Source organism: Canis lupus, chromosome 14 (assembly GCF_011100685.1).
Source record: "Canis lupus familiaris isolate Mischka breed German Shepherd chromosome 14, alternate assembly UU_Cfam_GSD_1.0, whole genome shotgun sequence".
NCBI classification, from domain to species: Eukaryota; Metazoa; Chordata; class Mammalia; order Carnivora; family Canidae; genus Canis; species Canis lupus.
Window position 1 is genome coordinate 4,456,134 of NC_049235.1, and position 10,483 is coordinate 4,466,616.

Sequence of the window (10,483 nt, forward strand, 5' to 3'; positions counted from 1 at the left end):
CAACCAGATTCAAATACCAAAGGTGAGGGCTGGCCTGGGTGTCGGAGGGAGGAAGAGGGAGGGAGGGAGACCGGAATGACTAGGTGCTGGAGGTCAGTTGCACTTGGGAAGGGACTGGGTCATGGGCAGCTGCTTGGCTGAGAAGTCCCTACCCCGTTCAAAGGAGGCCACCTTACCAGGGTGTGGGGGAGGAAGGATGTGGTGGCCACTTAGAGCCTGACCCTCTCAGGCTTTCAGTGAATCCGGAAGTCAGCAACCAGAGCAGGATTTTGGCAGGTGAACTCTTGCTGCCCCAGGACCTGGTGTGGCCTCACTTTGAAGTCCAGGTGCACCAGGGACAGACACATTTAATGATGACTGTGGGATGGAAGTGAGGATGTAGGACGATAATCATTGGCTGGAAATTTCTATCTCCCTGGGTGTGACCCCCTGGGAGGGTCTCTAAAATGCACTAAGTTCCTGGAACACCCATTCTCTAGAAGCCCCATGCCTAGAACATCAGACTGTTAGGGGATCTTTTCCACCCCCATGGAGCAGGGAGTCCTGCCCTCACAGAACCCTCTCAGCTCACAGCTCTAGGAGAACATTTCTGAAGGGGTGTCTCAGCTTTCTGGCTCTGAAACCCCAGTTTGCTTGGAGTCCTTGGGCAAAGCTGAGCCAACCTGGTCTTAGATCGAAGGCTTTGCACAGTAGAGGTTCGCTGCTCTCATTCTCTGTCCTTGTTGCAGGAGACAGTGGCCGCTCTTTTTCAATGTCCCCCAGTGCACAGCTGGGATTTTCAGAGGGGATGCCCACTCCCCAAGCTCTGCACCCTGAGCTCTGGGGAAGGACTACTCCTAACAGAACCTTGGAGCCCTCTCCTTTGTCCCACAGCCTCCTGGCAGGGTTGCATCCCATCCTTGATGCCTGCAGATAAATGCATGCCATTCTTCTCTTTAGAAGTTGCCAGAAACAGTTATTCAAAGACTTTCATTTTCCTATTTCAAGTTCAATGACCTGGCACTCAGAACATTCTCGCACTGTCAGATGGAAATGCTGGAGGCTCCTGATGCTGTTGCAGTGGGTTAGTTTGGCATTCTCCTGAGCTGGTAGAGGATTTGGGGCCAGCCCGGTAGAGGCCTGGGGTAGCACAGTGGGTACAGAGAGCCAGTCCGGGGTGCCAAAGCATTGCCTCAGCATTCCTTCTTTCTTAGTCATCCGCGGAAACTTTCTTAGCTCTGACAGCTCATATTGTTTTCTTCTCTTTCCCTTGCTGGGAACATACTGCACCATGTGTTCTAGCTCTTGGTTATCTTGAATCCAACACTCTGTCTTGTCCTTATACCTGAGGGCATATCAACTCTCCAGCTAACTTACCAGCTCTTGGGACTGGGACCATCTGGCTCTAGATACACAAATACATGGTTCAAAAAGCCTATTTTAAGTCCCTGCTCCACACCACGCATTGTGTTGGCATTGAGAATGCAAAGATAAGTATGATATGACCTTAGCCCCTAAGGAGGAAGCAATGGGAATGTGATTTCAGTGTAGCACAATGACCACCACCACCACCGAGACATGTATGTATATCCATATGACCCAGCCTGGGTGTGAGGACAGTGGCCAGGGAGGATCCCAGCCTGGCCCCCTGAGAAGCTGAGACCTCTGTGAGGCCTCAAGGGATAAAGAGGGTCATATAGAACAGAGGAGAACAATGCAGATAGAGCAGTCTGAGTTACTTGTCCTGTGATGTGGAGGGAAGTTGGCATTTCTGGAGTATTAGGTATAAGGTAGGTTGTGGTATTGGGGTGGCATGGATGAATGGGGAGAGTGTGTGTGTGTGTGTGTGTGTATCTCTGCTGGTGTGTATGTGTGTGTGTGTGTGTGTGTGTGTGTGTGTCTGTTGCCATGGTTGACTAAAGAGAGGATGAGGCTTGAGCCAGGGAAGCAGGTAGGGAACCATAAAAAAATACCTAGCAGGTAAAATTGTCAGGACCCAAATTTCACCTTTTCCTTGGCAATTCAGTTGCTGAGTGGATACCTGTTGAGGGCAATCTCAGAAGGAGGAAGGAATAATAAGCATAAGAATGAGAACACCAAGCTCCACCGTTTCTCCATCACTTTGAGTAAATTGTGTTTGTTCTTCTCTGTCCCAAGCAATGAACTGCCTGATTCATTTTTAGACCTCTCATCTCCACAGCCCCGTCAGAACACCAGCTCCGCTGATTTGGTTTCTCTTCATCTCCTCACCCACCTGCTCCACACACTGGCAGTCCTTTGGGTGGAAGGGAGTGTGGAAGTTCTGGTTAGGATGGAGGAACTCTTGAGTAGGCCAGATGCAGGCCTGCCTTCCTTGTAATGTTCCCAGGACTGAAGCTGAGAGTCTGGGTCCATTCTTCAGCCCCCATACCAAGAGGACCAGAGATCCTGCTCCAGGTCCTGAGAAAATACACCAGGTGAGCTGATCCCTGGCTCCGAATACTGTAATAGTTTTCACTGGTCTTAAGCAAAATGGAGAGAACAGGGCAGATGTACCATTTTGCACAAGTCTAAATTTATTTGGTTTAGATGTCTGCTTTTATTCTGAGATTATCTTCTTCCCATTTTGTGGTGTTAACAAGTCATTTTAAAAATGAACTGATAGTGATCATAGGATTTATTTTTAATGTGCTTATTTGGCAAAACATAAAGTTGGCAATCCTGCGTTGATCTACCCTCCCCCATAGTATTTTGAAATTTTCTTGGCACGTGAAAAGTTAGAGTCTGGGAGCTGTTGAGACAGATGTACATTTATTTCCACTTTAGGAGGTAGCATAATGGGTAAGAGCCTTATGGGGTTCAAGACACAGCACCCCCAAATGTGGTGTGTGATCATAGTGAATATTTCAAGCTGAAGAAATTTGAGCAACGGCAGGTGCAGGAGGACTCTGACCTTCCCCTGAAGCAGGTCATAGGCTCTCATGTGAGAGATGCCCTCCTTATATCTGAAGGAAAAGGAGCATCCTTATCTCTGAAGATGCTGAGATGAAGGGATGCTGAGAAGAATCCAGAAAGACAGGCCTTGCTAACTTCCCTTCAGTTTACTACTCTTAGCTCTTACCCCTTTGTCCTATCATGTTTTCCTTTCACTTTCCATGCTTTATCGAACCTAGTATAAAAGCACTCAAGTGTGACTGCTTCTTTGGGCCTTCATTTCCTTATGAAGGCTGCTGTGTCACATAAAATTTATATTAAGTAAATTTGCGTGCTTTTCTCTTGTTAATCTGTCTTGTTACAGAGGTAGTTGAGGTCCTAAGATGGGTAGAGGCAAAAAGGATATAGTTTTCTCTCCCACAGGCCTAACTGTGGAATCAGAGAGTCTAGGTTTACACTTGGATCCAGCATTTACCAGCTGTGTGACTTCTGGGCTTCAGGTTCTTGATCTGTGAAGTGGGAATAATAGAGTCCCAGATTCCCAAGATTGTAAGGATTGAATGAGCTCATATGTGTTCTGTCTTATTATTACCTCTAAAGATTTCCGTTAAAATATGACTTCCTTGTCTACCAAGAGCTTTAATTCCAGGAATTCTACCCAAGAAACTTGGGATGTTTTCCTCCAGTAGATTAGTCCACTAAAACTGTTGCCAGCTATGGTTTTGATGAAAGGCAGGGACAGAAAGGAAAAAGAGATGGGAACTAGGAAAAGATGAGAAGATGCTCTGGAGCTCTTTGCACTTGAAATTATGAGGCCAAAATATAAGGCTCAGAGAAGAGAACCAAAAGGACTGTAAATAGCTGCCTCATCTTCCGAGAACCTGGTGAGAACTTTTTTTTGTGTGTGTGGGGGGTACCACTAGACCTGGCTCTTGGCTATATTGGAAAGTTTAAAAGATCTGTATTAAATTAACTCCAGTAGGAATTTCTCTCCCGCTGTGGTCTCTAATATCTCCTTACTCCAAGGAGATAGGCAGCTGTTTTTCTATCTATTCACTATGAGATGTTAAAGACTTCCTGTGGCAGCCCTCCCAGGGCTCTTTGTACATTGAGTGGACAGTGATTCAAGGGAAGAATTTCTGACTTCAGTGGGAGATTTGCTGAGGTTAGGGGACTTTCCCTGCAGTGCTCAAAGTTGAAGCATCTGTCTGTACCCCTTGGTGTAAGAGCACCCCTGCTTCCAAGATGGAGCTTTTGGGATTGGCTTGAACATGTAGCATGGATTTGATCCTGCTAGGAGCTATAATGAGGGGTGGGTGAGGAGCAGGTGAGAGCATGGCCAGGGGGAGGTTCAATGGTCAAATGTTAGAGTGAAAACATGGTTTATTCAGGGACACAGCTACACTTGGATCTCAGGGCAAATATCAGACATACGAATATTTGGAAAAGCTCCCAGCCTGTGGTACCATCCAGAACAGACTCACTATGTATATTCCTTCCTCTAGAATTTGGCTTAGCTAAATGGTCTACCTGCCATATGCACCCTCCCTACTCCCCATCAAACAATACCCTCCTTTCAAGATCATCCAGTTCAGTTCCTTCACCAAACACTTGTTAAATATCTTCTAAGATATTTAAGCCAAATACTGTGCTTGATGTTGGGGTCACGGTAAGGATAAGGGTGGACCTCTTAAATTGGGATATATGTCTCATGAATACTCAAAGCAGTGAGATAAACAATGATCTCTTCCCAAAGCATCAATTTTACTTGAAGATTGAGGAAGGAAAGTAAAGTGAAAAACAATTTAAATGACAATAATTTAAAATAATACTCATATTAAATAGAACTATTATGGAAGGGAGGTACAATTTGAATATATTTTAAAAATAAAACGTGAGATATCAAAGGAATTTCATGTAAGTGGCTGACTTCTATGGACTGTATCCCAAAAGCTTGATGGTATACATGTTAATTCTCTCCTGCCACCATGAGTACATCGGTTGAAAAGTTTTAAAATCCTTATTGAGTGTCATGGGGAGAAAGTGGAGGGATTTAGTTAGGTGGAGAGTCATAATAAAGGTTGCAGTGCAGATATGTCACTCTCAAGGAATATCAGGCATGCTTACAGACCAAACACTTGCATTTCTTTCTACCCCCTGTCTCAACCCCACTGCAATGGCTATGAAGAGTTAGAAGAACAAAAGGACAAATTAAAGTACAGGAGAGGAAATGGCAAAAGGCAGAAGAAGTCTACAGATTTGTGGAAGCTGGAAAGCAGTGGGCTGTGACAAATGACTTACTAGTGCAGAGAAAGCTGAAGTGCTGTTGGGAAGAAACCAAGAAGAAGCAAATTGGTTTGTGGAAAGAACTAGGAATAAGAAGTAATGGTTTCCTTTGAAGTCCTCTGGTATCAGCTGCATGCTATGGACTGAATTGTGTACCCCCTAGATTCTATAGGTTGAAGTCCTAACCCCTAGTATGAGTGTATTTGGATACAAGGTTTTTAACAGATAATTAAAGTTAAGTGATGTCATGAGGATGGGGCCCTACTCTACAAGACAAGAATTCTTAGAAAAAGAGACACCAGAGAGTTCAGGCTCTCCCCACCACCCCCAACCCCACAGTTTTCATGCACACAGAAGGAAGCCCATGTGAGGACACAGTGAGAAGGTGACCATTTGCAAGCCAGGAAGAGAAGTTTCACCAGGAACCTCAATCTTGGACTTCCATCTTTCAGAACTGTGAGAAAATACATTTTTATTGTTTGAGCCACCAAGTCTATGGTATCTTTTATGGCAACCTGAACTAAGAAACACTATGGTGGAATATCATGAATTTTCAAAATGCCATAAACAAAAAGCCTAAAAGCTGAAAGAGATGGAGGGAGAGAGAGGAGGGAGGGAGTGAGAAGAGAATATAAAAGAACAGGGGTCAACATGTATGGATCTTCTCCTCAACATTAGAAGTTGGAAGACTATGGAGCCATGACTTCAGAATTCTGAAGGAAATTGTTTTTAAACCTAGAATTCCATACCCGGCCAAACTACCTCTATGTATGAGGTGTGAGGATACATGATGGCTAATTTTATGTGTCCACTTGAGTGGGGTAAGGGATGTCCAGATAGCTGGCAAGGCATTGGTTCTGGGTGTGCCTGTGACATGTCTCAGATGAGATTTACATTTGTATCTGTAGACTGAGTATAGATGATCTTCCTCACTAGTGTTGGTGGACATCTATTGAAAATTTTCCATTGAAAATATAGATTGAAAATCTATTGAGGGCCTGAACAGAAGAAAATGGGAAAAGAAGGCTGAATTTGCTCTTTGTTGAGTTGGGACATCTATCTTCTGCCCTTGATATCTGCATTCTTAGTTCTTGGGCCTTCAGGTTTGGGCTGGAATTATGTACCAGCTTCCCTGGACCTCCTGCTTGCTGAGGACAGATCATGGGATTTCTCAGCCTCCATTATTTTGTGAGCCAATCTCTCACAATTAATAAACAAACTCCTGTTGGCTCTATTTCTCTGGGGGAACTCTAATATAAAATAGAATAAATTTTCAGGAATGCAAGTCTTTCAAAAATCATTCACTGTATACCTTTTATCAAGAAGCTACTAGAAAATATATTCTATAATGATGAGGATAATTGAGCAGGATTAGAGGGCTTCTAATTTTGGAAAAAGAATGGAGAGTTTCAGGAGGGAAGTCTCCAAGAAGAGAAGTATTGAATGGATTGATTACCAGATGTGTTTAAACATATTGAAAAGAGATACTCTGGTAGAAAGTTCGGAGAGGAATTAGGGGTACATAAAAACCAAGCGAATAAGAAAACATGACAATTATTTATTCCAGGGAAAATGAAAAACCCATATAGGAAAAAGTGTAATCAGTACACCATATGGATCAGCTGTTAATGAAGTTACAGAGTCAAAACAATCTTGGGAAAATGAAGAGGGGAAAAGTGTGTGTGTGTGTGTGTGTGTGTGTGTGTGTGTGTGTGTAAAAGACCTAAACTCTCATCTTCCATGGTAGGACAACAATAAATATCTTAAAATCAAAAGCATCTGCAAATAGAAACATAAGTAGGTTATTCAGAAATATAAAAGTGAATACCAGAAGATGATGGTGGTGGGTGGGGAAGGAAATGCCATTCTTCATTTTAAGTCTTGAGTAACATTTGATTTCATAAACTTTGAGCACTTTGATAAGAGGAAAAGTTAAATTTTAAGAAATCATAAATATCACTTTTTGTAGATATTCAGAGATGGGATTGGTGAAGCGTTAAGTGGAAGCTGAGTAGGTTGTAGAAGCCACTGCAATTATCTGGGTATCAGAGGTTGGGTTCTGGTATGCAGCCTATTTATTGAGGAGGTTCCCTGCTTGGTATTGACACCTGTGGGAGGGAAGGGACAGAAGTGGGCAGAGAAATATGTTGTGCATAACAACAGCCTCAGCTGAACCTGTGGAGGGGCTCTGGAGCTAGAATAGCCCTTCAGGGTAGTCCTTGGTTGGGCTGGGAAAAATAAGGCTTAGATAAGACAGCTCCCTCAGTAGCTGAAGCAATCCCTGAGGGGGTTAACCCCATGAGGGCAGGGCACCCACAGCACTCCCAGAGTGGAGGCAATAAGGCCTTCCTGGAAAGGGAACCTGGACTCTGCATCACAGTGTCCACTTACAGAAGATATAAATGATGAAGCCTTGAACTAGGCTGTGGCAGTAGGCATATGAAGGAGGGAGCAGATTTGGGACGCAATTAGGAGATAAAATCTACAGGGCATGCCGATTGATTACCTTCAGTGAGGGAAGGGAAGGAGAAGTGTGTTAAGACCATCTGGTATACCTCCAGGTTGCTAGCTCATAAGGCTGAGTGGGTAGTGAAGGTGACTGGGCTCACAGAAAGAGGGTCTCTAATATAAGAGAGGAGGTGATGAATTCAGTTTGGGTAAGCTCAACAGAAAGGCCTATGGGGAAGGAGGCCTACCTGAAGTTTCTAGCTCAGCCCACCCAGATTTCTTCTCTTAATTACAGATGACTTTTATTTTCTGACTTCCACAATCAAACCCTGAATTATATTACCTACTACAGGGTAAACCCCACGAGAGCAGGGATTTTTGTCTATATCGCAGTACCTAGAGCAGACACTGGTGTTGAGTATATAGCACACATAGGTATTCACTGTTGATGCAATGTACTATTCTTATTATTTTCTCTTTGTATCTGGCTTCCTCAATGAGAGTACAAGGCTTTTGCTGCCTCATATGACAAATTATTTTACTTCTATATACTCTACAGCACCTAGCATAATGCTGAGCGTACATAAAGCACATGCATGCCCGTTGCAACGGATTGATGTGTAGACAGAGGATCTCAGGTCTCTAACTGATAAGACTTCACACACTCCATTTCTGCCTCCAACCTGCTTCCACCTTCCACGGTGTTCTTTCCGGTGCTTGGATGCAACAGATGCTCTGCAAGTTCCTGAAAATAGTGTGAAAAGATGGTGCCCAGAGAAAGGGGAAATACAGTTAAAATATTGCAGAATTAGCAGTCTGATCTGAGCTCAGATTGTGTACATTGGCAGGGGGAGTGGTTGTGATGCAGGGCCACAAAAGTCAAAATGCAAAGTTACGGATCCCCTGATGATCATAACTCTGCTCTTTCAAACATTAGCATTGTGCTGGGATGGGATGGGCAGGGGGTGTCTTTTATTATGTGGACACTTAATCCTTAATCCAGAGAGGTTTGACTAAACACTCTCCCCACCTCTCCTGGGCTTAAATCATTGGTCTACATCCCATCACTGGTCTTTCTTAAGAATTGCCTAACCTCACTTTTGAGATGGAAAAAGTAAGTAGTGGAAGAATTTGAAGAAGGAAAGAAGGAAAGACCAAATATACTGCTTTCTTATTAGGGTTCAGTTTCCTTCATGTGAAAATGCATCCATGGCATTGACTATCGTGGGAAGGAGTTATTTTACCTATGTTATACAAGGAGAATAGGTCGGACAACATAGAAGTATAATAAAGTCCCCTGACTTGGGCTGTTTGTTCCCTTTTATGTGGCCTCTCTGTACACATAATTACTGTTCATGCTTGTCTATGAATTGACTCAGAGGTAGGTGAATTTTTGAGAGTTTATGGTGAAGGTGGTTCTAAGACAAGGTGGCAGGTTATGGTCAACCTAAATAGAGCATCCCTTGACAATTTGCTGGTAGGGACCTGGGTTTAACTTCTAAGTCACTAAACACCAAACCAGCAACCTGAGAGTTGTGGACCAAATCCATGACTTATATCAGACCAAGGAATTGTAGTGTCCAGACTCATGCTTCCTTACCAATACTGAATAACCCCAGGTGTAGCTTCCCATATGAAGAAGGACTTGGAGTTTGAGTGGATTTCCAGGTCATGAAACCAACTTTTCATCCCATACTCTTCATCCCCTGGAGCTCCCTGGCATGAATGTTTAGGATGACCATTTGGTGTGTGGTTTGTAATCTGTGCTCCTAGAGTAAGGATTGCCCCCTCAGTGTAGAGATAGAACCTATACCCATGATAGCTCATCAAAAGGCTTGTGCTTATGGTCATGAACTGGAGTCTTTATATGCTTTGCATATTGCTATGATTCTAAAAAATATTATACCACCATCTCCGCTGATGGTTGCAGCCATTAAGATAGGAGCATCTAAGACTCTCAGGTGTGGGTAGCTGAAACATCATTGGCACTTAGAGCCAGAGAGGTGGCTCCAGTACTGTAACTGCCCTTGACTAGCTGCGTGACATTAAGCATGTTACCTAACGTCTCTGAAACTGTTTCCATTAAAAGGATGATAATCACTGTTTTGACTACTTCACAGCAGGTTCTGAAAGTGCTTTGTAAACTGTAAAATGCTATGTGGCTAATATGCTCTAACTGCTGCTGATTGCAATGTGAAGACGAAACTTCCTTTATTCCCTCATTCCTTGCATCTTAAATACCTACTATGTGCTCCATGCTAAGCCAGGTACTGGGAATACAATAGGCAAAATGCAACAAAGTCTCTGTCCTTAAATCTTTATGGACGTTAAAATTCCTACATCCAGAAATGCCACCACTTTTGGGGTGTGGCTGCATGATCTGGGGGTTGCTTCCTGCAGACCTTTGGATGGGCCATCTGGGAGGGCCTATAGAAAAGTGCTTTTCAAACTATGCTTTGTGAGCCCAAGGGTCAGCCAGGTTTGCTTCTCTTTTCCTGCCTTATTTGATTGTTTGAATACTGCTACTTTGGTGGAAAGAGCTAGAACGTCCAGTTTCTTCACCCTTTCTAACTTTTACATCTGACTCATAAGTGAGCCTCTTTCGAGGGTTTCTTTTCCTCTTAGTATTGCCATTATTGGACTGAAACCAGGATATGAATACTTTCATTTCAGCTCTGATGTAAAATAGGGAAGGGCCCGGGTGGGAGACAAGTCTCCTGGAGAGATGGGCTGGTTTCCTCTCACGGCCATAGGACAATAGCCTGCACAAATAGTTTTGACAGCCACACTCCTGAGACTGCTTTCCTTCACGGGAATGTTGGGTATAACTCTATGTAAGGCAATTTCTCTTCTCCAT